The following is a 22,061-nucleotide window of genomic DNA, read 5'->3' on the forward strand; positions in this document are numbered from 1 at the left end:
CAAGAAATAGACCAAACTGGAACGACGACATCAAATCTGCTTTATCGAGAACTGCAGTCTTAGCATCTTAAGTACAGTGTGGTTATTTTTCTTACAATTCAAACAAACCATGTCAATGTGACATTGAAAAAGAGGCAAAAGCTGACATTAAGTTTCCTTCTCTGTTGTGTTGTGCTGGACAGACTTTGCTTGAGTTGTGATTTCACACTTTAGAAATAAAACTGAACTGAATCGAATCAATAATATTTACTAACCTGTGGTGTTGTGTGGTTTTTCTTAAAATTATGTGTTTCTGTCATAAGTTTGGCGCACTACAATATGTTAAGTTCATGTAACTTATCCTTCTTAAATACAACACGCTTAAAAATATTATATAAAAATACCCAACACAGAGAACAAACTTATTAAAAATGAATGCAGCTGAACTATATTCCTTATATTTGTATAACTTGAATGTTTATGGCCTACGGAAAGTGATCTGTGTACAAAGTTTAACATTAGACAGTTGCATGCTTGCATGGTCATAGAGAAGGAATGGATAGAAATAAAGGGTTTTGCCTACATGATAAAAAAAAAGACTAACATTTAAAATAAGAGCATTGCCTATATGCTGAAACATTTCTGTAAGAGATCTTAAAGTACAAAAAAAGTTCTCCCTGAGGACCGAGCCGGGTCGATCAGCACAGATTTATGCTTGCGTGGCGCGGAGCAGCACAGCTTGCAGACACAATGTCGAGTGCAGTGTGCTGCAGCTGGGTCTTGACGTGCGCTGAAGTCTGTCACTGCGCTCCAGGAGCGCTCTGTCATCACTAGCATCTGCCGTGACTTCTTGTTGGAGAAGCTTCTGGAACAATCACAGTTCTCTGGTTGTCAGCACCTGGTGTTCCTGTCTGCTTCCCTGCAACATGTCACTGTCACCCAACCGCACGCATTTCACCGCTCATATCCACGAACCAAACAAGCATGCTATTGTCGTGCACCTCTCACTGTAACCGCAGACACTCCTGTATCAATTAGTGCCTTTTTGAAAATCATATTTACACAGCTGGTTACTGGTATCATTTAAGACTAGATTTCATGTTTGAAGTTCTGCTGTAGTGGAATTTTCCAGCTGTATAATGTTATTTAACAAAATCTAATTTCTCAAATGCAATCCAACAAGAGTATTCACAAGCATATGCCTCGGTGTTTCGCACTGACCCAGAAAGCATATGGACCATTTGTCAGCTCCACAGTGTGCCTCTTGTGTTTGTGTGGTTGATTGTATCAAACGTGTGCACATATAGAAAATATGCTTCTTTCACAGCTTATGTTACTCTTTGGTGGTGCTGCAGCCTAAGATTAAAGAGGAGCTTTTGTGTTTGTTTGGTTCTCAGCACTTCAGACGGCAGACGTTTTCAATTGTTTCTCAAAAATATGATACAGTAACCTCAAAGCATCTGGGCTTGATTACAGGGTTAGTGAGTAAATGTGAAATCAGCTGTGCTATCAGTGCTGTTCTTTGAAATACATGTAGCAAAATTGTACAAATGTAATTTCCTTTCTTTAATTTTTCACAAGGTTCAATAAACTCTTTGTTTCAAAAGATTTAAATTTTCTGGCTATTATTTTACGCTTCAGACTTTCCAGGACGTTATTATATGAATAAATTTCATCAGTGCAAGAGTTCTGTTGTTGGCAAAAGCCGAAAAAAGTTTACTGCTGCAGGAAACTCTTATAATTTACAGGTGTGTAAAGTCCTTAACCAATTTATTATCTTCATGTGTTGTTTTTTTAATCTGTATCATGATTTCCACATTAAATAAGTTTTTACATTTTATCTTTACAACAGTTACGCTTCAAGTGCAGCAAGTACCAATCAAATTTGAAAAATGGTAGGTTCAATTTAAGTTTGAGCTTCACAGTTGAATCTAATTCCATAACTTTCATGATAAAAACATGCATTCATCAGACACTTTAATAAGTACACCTGCAAGTACTAGGCTGGACCCTCCTTTGGCTTCAGAAGTGCCTTAATTCTTCATGGCACAGATTTAACGAGCTGCTGGAAACACTGCTGGTTCATATTGAGATGATTGGACCACACGGTTTCTTTTCACAAAAGTTTAACATGTGGGGTGTTCAGAGATGCTCTTCTGCATGCTTTGGTTGGAACACATGATTATCTGAGTTACAGTTGCCTCTCATCCTCTCAAAGCAGTCTGGATATTATGCTGATAGAATTAGGATATTTCCATTGCTTGTTAGGGTTTGAATACAATGCTATAAACATTTCTTAGTATTGTTATAATAACCACTGCTTAAAAAATGTATTAAAAACAAGAAAACACAAATAATCTAGAAATCTTTAAAAAAAAAAAAAAACTTGTTTAAACCTCAGATGTACTGAATTCCCTGAACCCTTCTTGCTTTTATACCCACATCTGAAAATTATATTTTTTTAGGATTAAATACATCATTTTGATTAAAAAAACTAAAGGAATTAGCCACATTTTCTGAACATTCATAAAACAATTGGCTCTTCCTGTACGGATTGGACAGTGACATGGACTTCCAGAAGTGCCCCAGCAGCCCACCTAACCAACATAAGTTCTTTAAACAAAATTAAATAAATAAGTATGCAGAAGTAAATTACTTATCCAATAAAATTTTGACCGGACAATCAGGACAATCATATTCAAAAGCAGACTGATGTTTCCATGTGCACTAATTTATGTTTGACACAGCGGCTGTGTCCCAGGACCGGACTCTTGGGTTGTGTAAGGTGGGACCAGCACAAAACAGAGCACCTACCAATCCCAACAAACACAACACTGATGAAATCAGATTCAAGACAAAAGGAGGCGGGTTGCAAAGTGGCTTGGAGTTGCACAGCGACAGCAGGCAGGCTCAAACGGCTTAAACAGTTTATGTGAGACAGTCAAATGAATGTTGTAGAGCTGAGCCACTGCCTGAGATCAGCTGATCTGATGGGACTGTTGCCTGCTTGAACCAACTGTATACTTAACTGATTACCACTAAACATAAACATGATACGCTATTAAAGGTGAAATCATGTGACATGGCGGTGTGTAGACCTGTATGAGGCCTGTGAGGTGACGCTCCTGTGACCCTCGGGTCAGTGAAAATGAAAGATTTAAGACTTTGATTATGAATTCCTTCCACTGTGCAGGAGCCCAGTTACAATGGGCTACTTGTCCTCAGAGACAACACCCCGTCCTTTCTAAGCTGTGATACAAGCTTAGAAAGGACAGGATGGTACATAAGGAAATATCTGAGGTAAGAGATGTACTCACTTTCCTACAAAGCAGTTCATTCTGTGGCCTCGGGATTCTTCACGATCCCAGTTCGATTCAAAGTGAATTTACACTGTTAAACAAACACGTTCCCCCTCCTTCACCAATTTGGCCATGTTTGATTTAGGAGCTTGCGTATGTACTCAAAAATACACACCTTAAACAGAAAAATGAAGGCTGCTGAATAACAAATCCCAAACCCTGGCTGTATGTATTTTAACCTTGTTAAAAGTTCACAGTCCTTTTGTTTTCACCCGGTAACTAAAAGAGGATTTTGTGGAGTCGCATCTTTTTCTCATCACCATTAATTAATGATTAAATGATGATTGAAAGATCCCTCACCTGACTGCGTATGGTGATGTATTTAGTCTGCTGATTGAAGTCTCTCAATCAGTAGCTAAGTCTGTAATCAACACCTGATTATAACATGCAAACATACAGTGGGACCCCCCCCCACATCCTAAAAATCATCTCTCCATTTATTTCATTTAATCAGCTAATGGTGTTAAGGTTGGCAACTGTTCTACCTATTGTATCCTCCCATTCTTTCGACTCCCTTTTTGTCCTTAGAGCCTGAACCAACCCATCATTGCTCCATCCCTCCATCAACAGACAGATTAAAGCAATAAGTTAAAGTCTGGTCTCTTTGCCATCATGTTTTGTCTCTGACTAATGGTGACGTTTAGGAGCAGTGAGAGCTGTAAAACACCCAGATAAAGTGAAACTGCATCCAAGATGGGTTTAAAAAAAAGGTATTTCCATGACTAGCTGCACAGATTAGATTCTGGGACATTCAAATTAGTGACATCAAGTTTGTGTTTAATGTCAAACAGGGAAGCAGAAGACCTGACTGCTACCTGCAAATGCTGTGAGTACAATAGTGATTCAAGAGTCTTTAAACAAGCAGAAGAAGCGTAGCTACATAAATCAGGGATGACACGTGTTACTACTGGCTCTGTACACGGAGCTTTTTGGGTATCGTTGTCTGCTTGTGTAAGTATACATCAAATCTAAGCGTATTTTTTGGATAGACAATTGTTTGGTGTCTTGACAGAGTTAGAGGAAAAGATTGATACAGTTCTCAAGAAGCTTGAACCAAGAAGGATTAGCATTAGGAAACAGCTAGCCTGGCTTCATCCAATTAACAGTAATCCTAAAGCTCAATTCAGGACCTTGAAGTGCTGCAAAGATAAGATAGCATATTGGCCTGTACCAACAAGACCTTTAACTAAACACTCATATTGGTCATTTTGAGTTCTTAAAACACCAACAAAGATAATGTAAGAAAGCTGAAACTATCAGCAGCCTGGAGTTTTTTTTAATTATCTTTTTTTACTCACGAGTTGATTTAATTTGGTCACAAAAACGGCATTTTGCAGCTGTATCTCCAGGTAACAATAATGGCTATTGCAGTGAAAACACACTGGAGTGCTTGTTATTGATTAAAAGAATCATGCTGTTAGTTAAGTTAAATCTGTGAGGGGCTGTTGCACCTGTTGCATCATGACACTCATGCAAGATTTACATTGTTTTGGTTTCTTTCTTGAGTTTTATTTCAACCATTCTTGATAAAACATTTCCTAAAGTCCAAATTCCGACATGTGATTGACACGGTGTGTTAAAAATACTAACCCACGAGCTAAACCTCCTGACCGTCACCACCTGGAGCTTAATGAAAATCCTGCAGCAAAAATACTCCTGCAGTTATTTGTGTGCCGTACAAAGACAAGGTTCGACAATAAGTGCTGACAGTAAAATCAGCATCACTCAAAGGAAAACAGCAAATTAGACTTCAGCTTTATGTGAGGATTATATAAAATACTGTGCAAAACAACCTTAATGTTACCGCAATATAAACACAAAGTCAGATTGAGCAGCCTAATTCTAAATAAAGTATTTTGTGATACTGACTTCCTCTGTTAAAAAAACAGTCACCACTTAATAGATTTCCAATGCAAATTCTGTTTCTGGTGTACCTTGGTGATAAGATCATCAAACAAACAGACACCCTCAGTCCAAGTGACCAGTTAGTATTTAAAGAGACTGAAGGAGCAGAAGAAAACGCGTCCACAGAGCTCAGTGGAGCAGATTCATGTTTTCCTTCAAGCTTGCCAGCTGTTGTGTGTTGTGTTTGTTGTGAGGAGTAAAATAACTGTCAAACTGTTGGACCGCAAAAATGGGCAGAAATCCAGCCTGTGCAGTTCGAGCTGCAGTTAATATAGTGAAAGATTGTCACAATATACAGAGAACCACCTGAGCTGCCACCATTCCAGCTTCTTCTCCAAGAACCAAAGGTACGGATAGAACCAAAGGTTTACACCGATCAGGAATAACATTGTGATCACCTGCCTAATGTTGTGTTGCTCCCACTTTTGCAGACCTGATACACTGAGGCATGGACTCCACTACACCCCTGAAGGTGTGCTGGGGTATCTGCACCAAGATGTTAGCAACAGATCCTTTAAATCTTGTAAGTTGTGAGGTGGGGCCTCCATGGATTGGACGTGTTTGTCCAGCACATCCCACAGATGCTTGATTGGATTGATATCTGGGGAATTTGGAGGCCAAGTCAACACCTCAGTTTATGTTACTCTTTGGTGGTGCTGCAGCCCAAGATTAAAGAGGAGCTTTTGTGTCTAATGGGTAACTCTGATTCTGACAACTTTCTATCAGAACCAGGATTAAGTTGTTATTGTCCGTCACTATGTTAACTTGTTATTAACAGGAACTTGTTTGTTGGATTGAACCACACAGCAGCCTTTACTCCCCCACGTGCATCAGTGAGCCTCGATCCTGTCACTGCTTCATCACTGTTCCCACCTTGGACCACGTTTGATAGATACTAACCGCTGCAGACCAGGAACACCGCACAAGAGCTGCAGTTTTGGAGATGCCCTGACACAGTTATCTAGGCATCACAACGAGGGCCTTATCAACACTCGAACTTGCCCATTGTTTGTGCTTGTAACACACAGAGGTGGCAAAAGTACAGACAACTGTAGTTAAGCAGAAGTAAGGATACAAAAAATACTCCAGCAAAAATTGAATCTGAATCAACTTCTTAGTAAGTAAAAGTGAAAAAGTACAGACTATTAAATGTACTCAAAGCAAGAAAGTAAAGAGTATCTCCTTGAAGGACAATTCTTCCATCTATTTTTATGCACAGGTAACTGGACCGTCTACTATATTAATATAAAACAAAAATAATATCAGTACATGAGAATACACATGTTATTCACGTCTAAATTCTAATTGCAATGAATGTGCTCACCTTGAACCTTTCATTTAGGACACATGCAGTAAAAGAGAATTTAAAAATAATGATTTTGTGTTGCCTACATGGCAGAGGGCGACTTTACCTCCACACCTAAACAGAAAAATGAGAAGAGTCAGGGGTTAAAGTGAAATGCGGCAAGTGGGGGAACACGAAGATCTGTTGTAGTGGCTTAACGTGAGGAAAATACTAACAGCTCACAATCATTTGTAATGTGAGCTTCTGTAGGTTAGTGTACATGCTGTGATCAGCTGACCTGCTACTTTTTGTGGATTTCAGCAGATGTTTCACAGCTAACACGACACTAACAGTATAATTAATCTCTGCTACACTTGATGTAACCTAACACTGACCACCACAGCCACTCTGTATCAGTCCTTTACTCTGAATTCACCACATTAACGCAAGCTAACCTGTTTATTCTGCACATAACTACTGAACAGTATTTTCATTTCAAATTTGAATAAAACAAAAATAGCATAGCTTAGTTTGTTTTTGCAGGATGTTTCACAAAGTGAAAATCCATAATAATAAACACAACAGGAAGTGTCATGTTGTTAGCATTTAGGCATGCATGTAACAACTTTGCACTTCTTTTGGGGGTTTTCTAAAGTGAGAATTATTGTGATGGCAATGTAATCTCAGCATATGAGCATCACAGCGTGTTTTCAGGGTTTAAACCACCTGGGTGGTGTTTCCAAGATTTCAGCTCTCTGTTCTGTAAGAATCAAGTGCAAGTCATTGTAATTTTCTTCATGAAAAGCATTTTAGTGAGATACTTAGTACCTGACAGAGGGAAATGAGACTAGGGCCAGTGTTAGTGGGTTTTTTCCAAATGTGAATTGACAGGGCGGAGGTGGGTGGTTAAGTTCAATCCACTATTGCTGATGAACAAGCTGATTTCTATTAACCTGCAGCCTGCAGATCAAACAGACTGTTCCATGCTGCTGCTGAGAGAGAGAGCACGACAGAGAGAGAGAGAGAGAGAGAGAGACTCTGCCACCAAACTTTTATGACACAGAAAGTCTGCTTAATGGGCTGGAAGATTCTTCCCATTTAGCCCTGTGCGGAAATAAAAGGAAGCTGGTCGGTGCTCAGGAAAAATGGCTACTTCCAGTTAAGTCCCCCAGTGGATTGGAAATTAGGAAATTATAAGCAGAGTGATCAATCACGGAGGAGTATGTGCTCCAGCATGAAACGCCCCAGTATTCTCCCTGATGAAAGAACGCAGAGTCACTTCCTGTCCTATTAGTTCAACCAGATGGAGCACGTTCCCCACGTTATTCCCAGACAGATAACATGAGACGCTTTCATGATCTGCCATTGTGGATTTTTTTAAGCTCTTTCTGCAGCAGGTAAACACAGGATGTGAAAGTAATCTGTCATTTTTGTCTCAAACGTGTCCACTCCCCCCCCCCCACACACACACACCCTATTTGTGTTGATTCTTACTCACAGCACATCCTGTTGTGTCCAGTCAGACATGAAACCTACCAGCAACAAACAGCATCGAGTGCTAAAAAAAGATTGGAGTTTTATCTCCCAGCCTCCCCGTGTGTGACAGCCAGAGCCCCAGAGCACGAGCAGGCAGAGCCGGGAGCGGCAGCGGGACGAGATCAGGAAGCCCCGGAAAGGCGAAGAAGTGGAGCTGATGGTGGAGGGGTGGAGAGGAATGGTGTTCCGGGAGGGTTGGAGGGGAAAATATTGATGCAAAGCAATCATGACAAACAAGATGCAAATTGTCACCATAAATAATCAAATGTTTGTCACAGCTGACAGTTGGGAATGTTTGATTGATAGTGAGCCAGAGGTATTAAGAGTCTGAAGCTGCGACATGTAGCTCTTCTGATTCGAATAACAACAGAGGAAAGAAACAAACAGACAAAGTGAAGCTGATGAAGCAAAACAAAACGGCAGACGATCATATGAGCAACACGTTTTGATTAGATATGTTCACATTAAAATTTGGGAAGTGAGTACATTTGGGATCTGGTGAGTTTTTCGATGATTAATTTATGTCTAATTTAAGTGTCGTGGTCATTTTGGCGGTTCAAACTAACCTCGCTTTTTTTGTTTCACTTATTTTTTATCATTATGTAACTCTTGTTGGCAGGAATGCTTCATTAGTGGTGGGAATGTTCAAAAAATGCAGTGGGAAAGAAGTGTGATGGAAACTACACAATACATGCCAAGAAAATAACGGAAACTTTGAAAAAGAAACTTACAGAGCATGTTGGCTGGAACCACAGACAATGTAAAAGATGGATGTAGCTACTGTAACGTCACCCACTGGCTTAGGAAGTCCTGTTTTGGAATGTCGAGATAACCATTTTGGCCGTTCCCATCCTGGTTGTAGACAATCGGATGAGATGATAAAAGACTTGTGGCTGACAGCTCATTAGCTAATAAGGGTAAAGTTTAATACCAAAGATAATCCTCCAGTCAAGATTTCTAGAACAGAATATTTTTCTTTTTTTTTTCAGTTTGAGCAACAACAGAGTGACTGAGCTCATAAACTCAGCAGGAAAGTCTTTACATTGGTGAACACAGAAAGCAATTTTCTCATAGATTTCTATAGGATTGGAAGACTTTTTGCAACCACAGCTATCGCTATCTGGTGGCCAGTGAGTGGGCGGTGGAGGCCAGGTGGAGCGGCTCGGCGTCTACAGGGTGCAGCCTGCATCCCTCCATCGTTACCACTGTGCAGAAGGAAATGGCAAGTTTGAACTTTTTGCTAATGGCATCCACCTGTCATCGACATCTCCTATGAAAGGGGCATTTTGAGTAGACTGCCTCTTCAGTTTTCATGCAGATATTTATGGCTTTGATTTTGACCTGATAAAATACACTGAGAAGCTGCGGAGACCCACAGAATGTGACTGAATGTGGCGATTTTCAGATTTTGAACTGGCGATGGAAACGAGCAGGGGAGAAGCAGCACATGCCTGTTGGACAAAATTTAAAAAGTTCAACATTCAGTCCAAGAATTACTTGGACTAAACTGTTGGACTTAACATGTTCTATTTTGAGCTGTATTTCAAAGCCCTTATCGTGCTGCATGTGCACTAACTCTAATAAAAGGGCTCAGAATTGCAGTAATATTAGGAGTAACATCAGAAGTGCTGCAGGTTGCCTGCACACTGGACACTGAGCAGTGATGTGGGAAATGTCAGCCTCTGCTGAGACTTCGTGCTCTGCTTGTTCACCACCCATGCATACCACCCTGCTAATGACCTGCAAGGCCAAACATACCAGCGCTCTATTCCTCGCAGACACTCCCCCTCACATTGATCGTTTTACCCTTGTAGGTTCTTACAGATTTCCAGTGATTCATTCTAGTCATTATTTGTCATCATTAGATGTCTTTGGATTAAATAAGAGTCGATTCTTTGGAGCTCAGCTCAGTGTGATATAGCAGCCACCATGCTGTCGTCACGTTTGTCCAAAATTCTCTGTTAGGGACTGGCCTGGAAAGTTTATGAACTAATGTTTTGATGGTTTTGGTAAGAGGGAGAGTATTAATGTTGCGAAATGGGCCCTGTGATGAAAATATGCCCTGTGATCAAAGATGTGGGCAGGAGAATCTTTTATATAAATTGTCTGTACGGGGCGGAGATGAGAGGTGAGCAGGAAACAGAGGGAGTAATGGGCAGAGAGCTGAGAGATGCCTGCAATGGCTATAGGATCAGAGAGATGAAGGAGCGCACATACGTGTGTGGGTGTGTGTGCGTGCACTGCAGCCTGCACAGGGAGCTGCAGTGGCGGCTGTGTGCTGATCATTCATGATGGCACCTTAGAGGCCATCCTGTAAGGAAGAAAAATGAAAACTATTAAAGGCTCACTGGGCTATGTTGGCTTTGGTGTGTCAGCAATTATTGGCCGGGGACAGCAGTCTTTAGGTCCTCAGATATAGAAGAGTGGGAGACTGTGGCAGAGAAGGGAAGGACACTGCCCGGTTACATACTCTACTCTGATCTATGCTGCAGAACTTTCTTCACTGCGTGGCAACGGTGGCACAAAGGGGCTTTTATCTGTAGTTTAGGAGTGGTAATTTAGCAGTGAAGTAGTCATTTGCTTTTATGTCTGTGTGGCTTTTTCCGCGTTGTTTGGCTCAGTCTTCTGAGTTAAGCAGCCGAAGATGCTGTGGAGTTTCTGCACAGCTGTCAGTCAAACAGCGTGGGTGGCACTGTGACCTCTTTTCCTTGGATTCTGTTGAGTGGCACCTTTTTTTTTTTACCCCCCTCTCTGTTCATCTGTGCTGTTTTAACTGTTCACTTCTTTACCCATCTATTCCAAATGCTTCCAACTTTCTATTAACAGCTCTGTTGAGAGTGTTCACAAGGTGACATGCCATTATATTCATACTGTAACCTTCTTCTACTCATGGCAGTCACCTGCGTTCACACCACATGCACAAAGTGTGACATCGAGCAGAACAAGTTTGTTATTTGCAGTGCAAGTGCACAGCTTGGCTTGATATAATTACTGGAGTTCTATTTAAATTGAACTGCACATTTGTCTGCCTCTATGGTGTGAATTCAAGGTCAGAGGAAACAAGTTCTGGCTGGTTTTTTTTTATCATGTAATAGGCAGATTGGAGTTTTTCATGCTGTTTTCATTCTGTCTGCTATGATTCAAGTCCCCAAGACTTAAGAGGAAGAGTATAGAATGAATAATAGGGCTTTGTGAGGGCAGGTTAGGGTATGGTTAAATTAGTTTATGATACTTTGCTTGCAAGAAGCTTCTTGGATTTTTTAAAAGTGATCTTGAGCAATAGCTCTTCGGTCTTTGTGAAGTTCTTGAAACTGCATCTTTTACTCATTGTCTATCCAATCCTTGTACCTGACCCATGAATCATTCAAGAATAAAAAAGGCACTTAACCCAAAGGAAGAACAACTAACAGAAAACTTAGCAAAGAACCCATTTTACTTCCTATCTTTAGGCACTTTCTTACGAGCAGCCTGTCACAAAAATGTAATTTGCTTCCATTTCTGCAGCTGAAGCTGCAGAAAAATTCCAAAGAAAACCAAAAGTAACACATTTTGACAGACATAAAATTGTGTTTTTGCATGTTGAAAAAGCACCATCACATTTCAACACACTTTGGAAAGCATCTAATTGGCAAAGGCTTCATTTTTTCAGCATATTTCAACAACAGAAGACTATCAGTCAATGGTTGGCCTCCCCAGAGCCGGGACTTTAACAGTATCGAGGGAATGTGTGATCATCTCGACAAAGAACAGAAGAAAAGCCAACCAACATTCAAAGAAGAGCTTTGAATGTCCTTCAGCAAGCCTGGAGAACTATTCCCGAAGACTACTTGCATAAGAGGCCAGGCTGTGTTGAAGTAAAAAATGTGGTCAAACCAAATACTCACTTTCAAGCTTCTTCGAATTTTACAAACTATTTTTCTTTTCTTTTTTTTGCCTTATTATATTGTATTTCCATGTATGTTTGTATGTTTCAAGCAATCATCTAACGCATTTCCAATTTTCCTGACTAACAATAAAGACTTTTGTACAGTTGTACTGTTAGTCTTGTAGAGTGATTAAATAATGTAATTTATTATTAATTAAATTACGTTTAATTTTTTATAAATACATCTTTGAATATATAAGTCAACTGCTTTTTGTTAAAAACGATTGCTTCATGTTTATGAGGGTGAAGAATCTTTAGTTTTTTGTTTTGGAGTTTTTGGGGGGATTTTTTAAACAGATCGGTTTTGTGGCTGCTACAGAGGAGGCTATCTGTCACTATTAATAATCATATCAACTGTATTACATAATTCATTTACGGTGTTATTTTAGCTGAAACATTCGTGTGTGAATGAGGGGGTACCAAGGAAAAACCACAAGGGCGCCACGGTTGAAGACTAAATCATACGAAATGCTGCAATTCTTTAATATTACATTTTCACTGTCATAAAATAAGAAACAACTGCTGGGACATGCATTATAAATCACATAAATGAAGGTCACAGAGTCCATTAATGCATAGCCTGCTGGTCATATTCACAAATTGCAGTATCTCACTCCTACCTGCTGGTGAATTTGGTGTCCTTGCATTTGCAGCTCCTGCTGGAAGACAGATCCTCAATGGTGGAGCCCTCATTACTCATTACAGTGTTTGAGGACGCGGGGGACCACCTGCGACACTTATAAATGACTTGCTTGTATAGTTTGCCTAGGGCAGAGCTGTTGCCGGGCCTGACCAGATGGCCTGTGATCGACTCTCGTGTGGTGCAATACACACGCGTCCATCGCCCAAGGGTCCAGTTTACTTTTCACATGCATTATAAGGCAAAATAACACAGTAGCTTGTGGGTAACTGTGTCTGGAGCATTTCCCTTGGTAAATAAGCTAACTATGTAATTTCATAGAATCCATGAATCCCTAATCCAGGAAGTTCCAAAGTAAAATAATTTACTCATACAAAAAGTTGCATACATCTAATTATTATTTATAAGGTAGGAGGCTCTCTTGTTTCTTTTTAGCAATAAAACAATCTGTACTACAGCTCTCTCATCTTCTTAAAAATTTGTATTCTGCAGGAAAAACAAAGGTAGACACGAAACACCAATGGCAACGTTTGTGACAGTAATCCATGCCGGAGTGGGAAGGTGATGCAAGAGGTCATTGAATGTAAACGCTGCTGTTATTCGGGTAGTGTTAATCCCTCGGGCATAGCGACTGAGCATGCATCAATCACAGCAGTGTGTGTCCAGAGGTGAGCCAACAGGCATTAACCTTGAACCAGGAGTCAGAGTCTGGCTGCTCTGCCCCCACGGCCACAAGACAGCAAGCATTGTGTCCACTCGCAGAAATACAAGCTGGAACTTAGCCAAAGTTAATGTGAAGAACAAAAAACACCAGTGCTACACAAACCTGTTTTTACACTCGCTACACTCACGGACTCTTCATTAGGTACATCTTGCTATGACCGGGTTGGACCTCCTTTGGCCTTTGGAACAGCCTGACAAAGATTCAACAAAGTGCTGGAAAAAACTCCTCAGAGATTTTGATTCATGTTGATATGATAGCCTCACACCCACTACATCCATGATGGGACTCCACCAGATCTCAAAGGTGCACGATTGGCTCGAGATATGGTGATTGTAGAGGCCATTAGAGTACACACCAACAAACCACCCTGCTCAAAGCAGTCATCAGAAGATTAATACACTGTGGTCATAAAGGGATGGTCACTCGCATAGACTGGGGCATTCCTCAGTTGGAGCCCCACACCATTGCACCACCACCAGCAGCCTGATTTGCTGATACAAGGCAGGATGGTTCCAAGGTTTCCTTGCTTGTTTACACCACATGTGATCCTAACATCTGAATATCGGAGCAGAAATTAAGACTCCTCAGACCAGACGAAAGTTGTTCCAATCCCTTATTGTCCAATTTTGGCGTGCCAACTTAAACTGCGGCCCAAATTTCCTGTTTGTAGTTACAGGAGTGTCACCCAGTGTGGTCTTCTGCTGCTGGAGCTCATCTTCTTCAAGGTTTTTCTTCAAGTATGTTCTTGTGCAAACCTCGAGTTACTGTTGTCTTCATATCAGCTCAAAACAGCCTGGCCATTCTCCTGTGACCTTTGGCATCAACAAGACAACAAACACTGAATATTTTCTCTTACATGTGAGAACAGTTTATTTGGAGCCAAGCCTGTGTTTTCACACTCAAGCACTGCGAGGCAAAGAGCGTTCACACTTTGTGCTGAACTTTGAGCTCTGAGAAAGTTTTCCTGGTAAATATTTCTGGATAAATATATGGAGGCAGAATTTTGTGTTCAACCCTCAACCACAATGTTTTTATTTTGTATTCTCGTATTCTTCAGGTTGCATATACTCAACATGACTTGAAATCGTCTTTTTTTGAGTCTCACTAGAGTTCTTGAACTGTTACAAGACAATCCACTGCTTTGTTAAATAAAAAACGTAATTCTACATGAAAACCAGCGGTAAAAGGAACACATTCAAAAGCATGGCATGTCAACCAAATTTCACTTTTTTAGGTCTCTCATGGGCCCTTCCATTATAACTTCACACCTACAGTTTAGGGACGTGCTTCGGAGCAAATCAGACTTAATAATAATGAGAGGCACTTTTCAGAATCATGCTCTACAGTTTTTCTGTTACAGAAAAAATACCTGTCTCTTTATGCCTCCAATCGAAACAGGCGTCCCTCCCCACAGTGTTCCCTCTGTTGTCATCTAAAAAAATCAAAGGTATACTGTGATTTGATTTTCTAATTCATGTATGTTTTTTTCAAGAAAAGCCATCGCCACGTTTTTAGTGATCATGGCAGACTCAACAATGTTTGACCGTTTTGTCCTGCAGATTACATTTTTCTACCCAGAGAACTTTCTGCCTTGTGGCTATTTTAGAAAAGACTAAAGTGACTTTATAGCTTAGATCTAATCATGCTTCCTCAGCAAGCAACATCAGATAGGCTCCCACACCTTATCAGTGTAGGAAGGCAGAGGAATCATTTCAGGAGGGAGGAAAAAGAGTAATTCATGGCTGTAATAGCAGAGGCTCAACAATTAGAGAAAAAAAGTGGGGAAAAAATAACAAAAATACACCTTGGAGGCTTTTGTGATTGGTAAAAAAAGGCAAAAGAGGAAATGAAGAAACAAGGAAAGACTTCAAGAGCAGATGAAGGGGATAAGCCCTTGAAAGACTGTTTGATTCCTCGGATTGTCCAAAAGCTTTTGATTTGAGCTCTTTCTAAGTTACATGGTCCTCGTCAGGAGAACATTAAAATTCAGTAAGTCTGTTTAAAGATGAATATTATTAGATTTTTTTTTTTATTCCCTTTTATCCGACTAAAAGGTACTGCAACTAGATTTATTTTCATTGCATTGATATCAGCTATAATGAATTTATAATGAAACCTTGATTTGTGGTATTTTATCATGAGTTTAAAAACAAATCATGTAAATACTGGTGTTTTTAAAACATAAAAAGGTCTACTTTGGTATCTCAGAGTTTTTAAAATTGTTTCAACAAGTTTAATTTAATAAGTTTAGCATATAGTTGGGTCTGGATCAGGTGACCCTGAATCCTCTCTTAGTTATGCTGCAACAGGTCTAGGCTGCTGGGGATTCCCATGATGCATTGATGCATTGTCTTTTTCACCTTTCTCACTAACTATGCATTAATAGACCTCTCTGCATTGAATCAGACTTGTTATTAATCTCTGTCTCACTTCCACAGCATGTCTTTATCCTGTCTTCCTTCTCTCACCCCAACCGGTCGCAGCAGATGGCCCCGCCCCTCCCTGAGCCTGGTTCTGCCGGAGGTTTCTTCCTGCTAAAAGGGAGGTTTTCCTTCCCACTGTCACCAAAGGGCTAGGGGGGGGTCATATGATTGTTGGGTTTTTCTCTGTATATATTACAATATAAAGTGCCTTGAGGCAACTGTTGTTGTGATTAGGTGCTGCATAAATAAAATTGACTTGAATTAATTCACTCTCATGTTTTGTTGGGTGACCAACAAAACACGAGTGTATGTGTATGCCCAACAACACAGACCCAATATACTGAGTACACCAGAGTTGTACTTGTGTGCTAAGCAGTAATGATGGAGCATGGGAGTACGAGGTGGAAAAGCCAGCCTTGCATCTTTTCAAACTCCACTGTAAGATCAGAAATGTCACAGCAACGCTTGAGGGGCACAAGATGGTCAAGAAGTGCACTTACCACGTCAACACCTCCAAAGATAAAATCTTTAATGCCAGCATGTTCAGGAGGAGATGTTATTGGTAGTGTTCTGCACATCCACACCTAAAAGCTCATCACCTAATTGTGCAATATGCTCCACCGAACAGCGGTTCAGGACTTTCTTCTGTTTGAAGCCACAAATATTTAACAATGATATGTTTGTCCTGAGGGAAAAAGCATTGCAGTCAGCGTTCCTTGGCAGTGGTGATGAGGCAGTAATATTGGGGATATTTTTTAGAAGACTTCTTTCCAGTGTCACTTTAAATGACCCATTGTGAGTCTATTGAAACAATATGCAAGAACTATGCCAGTGCTACCAAGCCCATTACAGATAAGGGTAGGGACCAGTGTTGGTCAAGTTACTTGAAAAAAGTAATCAGTAACTAATTACTGATTACTTCCCCCAAAAGTAATCCCATTACTTTACTGATTACTTATTTTCAAAAGTAATAAATTACTTAGTTACTTAGTTACTTTTTAAAAACACGATTTACAACCTGAAGAGGTGATAAAGCGATAGATCTTTCAGCCCAATTCTACTTTTTCTACGTAATCCATCATACAAAATGTAATCAAATGGAAAAGTCTCCTTTTTTAAAACTTGTTTTATTAGTTTTAATCTTTTAACTTTATGCATCAAGCAAAAATTTAATTATATGCAACATTCTCTGACTGAAAGAAAGTTGTTTAATATTTAAACCTATTTTCTGCACATTCCAGCACATAAAATAATTGTTTTTTTGTGTGTTTACACTCACTCTTTCAAATAAATGCAAGTAAAACACAGCAGAAAATAAATAAAGTCAAAGACTCGGCGGCCCTTTTGCTCTATTTTCACCTGTAAAGCAGGAGTAGGGTAGGCGGAGGTTTACCCTGGTGCAGGTGTGCTGCAGCGGTCAGTGGAAGAATCCACGAGTTTCTCTGTGAGTTTCCCATTACGTCATAGCGCACTCGGTGCTTGCTCGGAAGTTTAGGGGTTTTTTTCGCTGTAAAAAGAAGTTTTCTTCCCACGCACAACGGACACTAATGTTTTTGTCACTTTTTATGGAATCAAACTCAAAGTAAGGTCAGTACTTCCACGCTTTAAACGCTGCACGCTCATACTCTCTCCCACAATTGATATGTGATCCATTGTTGATCTGCACACAGCTGTTTTCACGAACTTCGCACTTGCCTACGTCACTGTCATGAGACATTCTCGCAAAAAAATCACGGTTTTAGTAACGCAGTAACGCAGCGTTCCTACGGGAAAGTAACGGTAATCTAATTACCGTTTTTGCAATAGTAATCCCTTACTTTACTCGTTACTTGAAAAAAGTAATCGGATTACAGTAACGCGTTACTGCCCATCTTTGGTAGGGACAAAGCAAACATGCATAGCAAATGTCATCACCTGGTGATCACTTGGTCATATGATGATTATGTTTAAAATCGCCTCTACTCCAACCAAGTAGCTGCTTAGAACAAATACGTATTGATGCCTAAAGCTGACAGGTAGTAACTGAAAACTGAAGTAAAGAGAATGAAAATGAAAAATGAGACAGTGACAATTTCTTTGGTTTTGTTCCCTGATTGAAAAAACTAAAGAAATAAAAACCACAAGACATATTCTGATGAGCACGAACTGCCCACATAAATATACATAAATAATGTATATGTCAAAAAATACAGAAAACATACAGAAAACAGTCAACAACAAGACCAAGTTAATGAACACATTTCTGCTGTGAGACCGTGCTACTTTATCCTAGAGCATAATCCCAGCCCACCAGCAGTTTCCTATACGCATTATAAATACATGTTTATGTAACTGGCGACCTGAAAAAGATGTTAATACATATGTTGCTTTCTGCCAAAATATAAAAGCTCAGATGACTAAACACAAAGTAGTACAACATTTTTTCCTCACACACATACACACACACGCAATTATGCATGCTCCCAATGTGCTACAAAACCAGTCAATATCACTAAAATGTCACAAAGCCTTTCCATTTAATGCACTTTTTTCTCATTAAATGAAAAGGCTAGAAAATGTTTATTTGCTAATATTCTGTAAATCAGTATTTTTGGAGAGATGCTTTTCACATACTTGGCTCTTTTGAGTTGCTCTTTGCTGGAGGGGTTTTCTTGCTCTTCCTTACACATTAGGATACTTCAGATGTGTCCCTTTAGAAAACTCAGGGACGTAGTTGACCAAGTTATGGATTTTACTTGCTTCTTATTTAAAATTGTTGCAGTGTCCCTGTCATGTTAGAAAATTCTTCTTCTGCCAAGTTTTTCATGGGGCCATTAGTCAATCCCATGTCACACCAGCCTCCACCTCGATGTTTTTCTTAGCTGGCACAGTGTGGTAATCCTAATTAGACCCCATCAGATCCCAGTAAGTTTGCTTTGGTTGCATCTCACCCAAGAATGACCTTCTTATTAGAGATGGACCGATCCGATATTACGTATCGGTATCGGTCCGATACTGACCTAAATTACTGGATCGGATATCGGAGAAAAATAAAAAATGTAATCCGATCCATTAAATATCACGAAAGCACCTCACAAAACTTGCAACACGCCGTAACTCACCTCAGAACGTTAGCACGTCGGAGCAGTATGCATCACGTGATAGAGCGGCTGTGGCATGCGGGACCTGAATGGTCTGGATAGCATTTGGAGCTTCGCTACCAACCCGGCATTTCAGAAGTAAAGCAAGTGTGTAAGTCCATATCTGAATGTTTGTAAAGCATTCCTGCGTTAAGCGACTGCCTCTTCTTGCTGCTACTTCAATCATGAAACTGCTTAATGATCAGCTGATCAGCTTTTCTGTCGCTAGTCCGTCTCTCTTGTTTGTTTATTGCCCACTTTGCACCAGAAAGTGGAAACCAGCGGCTGAACAACAGCAGCACGTTTAAGCTTGATCAGCTGTTGTTAGAATTTATTTAATATTACTTTCTACTCGAGGATCTTTTTCTACGTAGCTGACGGCTGGTAACTGTGCAGGGGCGGATCTAGCAAAGTTTAGCCAGGGGGGCCGATAGGGCATTAACAGGGAAAAGGGGGCACAAAGACATACTTTTCTTTCTTTTAATTTGATGTAAAATGAATAGAAGTCAATTACTGTATATAGTGACTATTAAGTCTAATATATATACCCTAGTAAGCTATAGTACTTTTTCCTTTGGGAAGGTACCATCTGTGCAGTCTGCAATTTTGTTGAAGAAAGATGTTGAATCTATTTAATATTTCTTGAAAAATAATTGATTTCTGTGCATTTTTTTTCACACTGCATCAAATTAAGGTTGATTACGTCGACTAAGCATCATGAGGTGGAGCGTGAGGGGTGGTTCCCTATTTTTTATTTATTTATTTTTGTTGTTGCTGGGAGTTGGAACCCTATTAGTTAGGTTGCTTAATATTTACGCTAAGTACTCTTTAAAATACCAGAATAGGGAGGATGGTGTAGGTTTAAGTTTATTAGATTGATCAGTATTGCTGAACTATGAAATATTTTTTTTTGCATACAGGTATAACAGAATAGCTTTAGTGTAGTTGTTGTTTTAAACTTGAGTATGAACTTATACAAAATGCAGCAAGATATTTAAAAAACAGTTTTGTTGATTAAAAAACACTATATCGGATTCATATCGGTATCGGCAGATATCCAAATTTATGATATCGGTATCGGTATCGGACATAAAAAAGTGGTATCGTGCCATCTCTACTTCTTATCTCAGGCTTTTAGTGACTTCTTGAATTTACCTCTTTTTTTATTCTGCGTAGCTTTTTGTGTAACTTGTTCAAGAAAGCACAGTTGTTGTCATAAAACGAGTAATCCATCCTACTGTTCATTCATTACAAAAATCAGTTTATAATACTTTATCACCAAACAAGTGTGACGTATCCTTCTGTGAACGGCAGAAGCCTTTAAAGCCACATTCACATACCAGCCACAGTTAGCCAGGATAGCAGTTCGTGCATCTCACATGGCGATGAAAGAAGCATCAATATGGCTGCACTGCTCTGAGTTTGCTGTTTGATGCTTTACAGCAAACACTTCCTTACAGATAACCGGTAATCCAGATGTGACAGAACAATTGTAACAGAAATGGGAAGAAAATTTCCTTGACATAGCAATGATGTTTCCAATCTTGGAGACAATTAAATTAAGATGATCGGTGCAAGACAGGAATTTAAAAGCCAGTAATTTAGTTTTAGTGACCTCCTATAACCTCACATTTACAGACAGGTGAGTGCAGAGGCATTAGCAAGAACACCCATGCTATCCAAGTGCATTAAATTTCAATCATTTTCACCCATTCGGTAATGCTATGTACGCTACTACTAATTGATCCATGAAACCAAAGTGGAATCCACAGCATACATGAATATTTTGTCATTTTAACAGCATATAGTAGATACTGAAAATAAAAGCAGTCCTAAATATCTTTCTTGTGGAACACCACGTTTTATTTTGTTACCACCATTGAAAACATTTGCTGTGTTCTGCCAGAGGGGAAAAACTCAAGTCTGAGATTAGCAACTATAAGCTGAGACTGAAGAAGACACTTGGATGAGCGATGAAACATTTCTCCCACTGAAAACGTCCAGATGAACAGAATCAACCTTTTGGGAACTAGAATATTGTGGCAAATTTCATTCAAATCCAGTGAAAAATCTGGGAAAGTTGCCGAAACTAACAACGCAGGAACTCCAGCAACACTTAAAAGTAAAGAGGAAAAACTTTATTAACTGGCCTTCATCAGGGTCATAGTAACACATAATACAATTTATGCTTAAATAAAGGACAGGAAAGAGAAAAAAAATTCAGATTCACCAATCACATCTTCATAGGCAAACCAGCTGAATTATAACAGGTTGGTATTGGTTAATAGGCTAATTAGTTAAGTCACAGCTCAAGTAAATACTGGACTAAACCATTAACGATAGAGACGGTGGGACACACACACACATAATCCCCACCTATCTTAACATAATGCATGCGAGAAATACCTAAAAGGAAAGAGTGTTAGAATTGTACAGAAAAATAATAAAATGATTACAAAAGAAAACATTTATTAAAACAGAAGTCAGTGCAACAGTTTGATTGGAAAACAAGAACATTTGTGAAAAGGTCCTCATTTACGTCTCTAAAATGTAGACTTAAAACTAGAATGCTTCTCTTTTTGCTGATAAAATAAATACATAAATATTACCCATCCAAAAATAAGCAACAGGGCAAAATAACTGGTAAAAAAGTAAAATCATAAAAAGGTACAGTTCACAACCAAAATTCTTCTCTTTTTTTTCCCAGAAAATAGCCACAACTAACATGTGGACTAAAGCAGCGTTTATAGTGCAGTGAAGGTGTGACTATGACATTAATGCCAAAATATTTCAGGAGTTGGAGACTGGCGGATAATTAAAAAACAGACTTATGAACATAAAATGCTACTGTGAGGGTTAAAAATGACCCAGCAGTTCAATCAGGACGTAGTTTAACAGGAGAAAGATTTGTGTTCGCTGATGCGCCCTGAATGTGTTGCCTCAGTGTCAGTTGTTGAATTTCAACTTTATTTATCGCCGCAGCGAGAATGTTGCATCAGTAGCCGTTGAATAAGCTGCTGTGAACAGTTTGCCTCTTTGAAATGCTAAACGAGACGGAGGTACAAATTAGCCTGGAAATGCTCAGTGCATGTAATTAAAGGCCCCAATGAATTCCAATAATCAAATGGGCCATCTTCGGAGAAAACTATTACAGGAGGATTATTAG

General features: G+C 39.6%; 1 long non-coding RNA gene across 1 annotated transcript; it reads right to left on the reverse strand.

Moving 5' to 3' along the window:
• Positions 1–1,130: 1,130 nt before the first annotated feature.
• On the reverse strand, positions 1,131–21,469 carry LOC120725715. Its single transcript, XR_005694198.1, has 3 exons — positions 21,133–21,469; positions 8,000–8,002; positions 1,131–1,142 (listed from the first exon to the last, which is right to left on the reverse strand). It is a non-coding gene; the product is annotated as an uncharacterized LOC120725715 (long non-coding RNA).
• Positions 21,470–22,061: the final 592 nt, after the last annotated feature.

Source organism: Simochromis diagramma, unplaced genomic scaffold (genome assembly GCF_900408965.1).
Source record: "Simochromis diagramma unplaced genomic scaffold, fSimDia1.1 OVJJ01000717.1, whole genome shotgun sequence".
NCBI lineage: Eukaryota > Metazoa > Chordata > Actinopteri > Cichliformes > Cichlidae > Simochromis > Simochromis diagramma.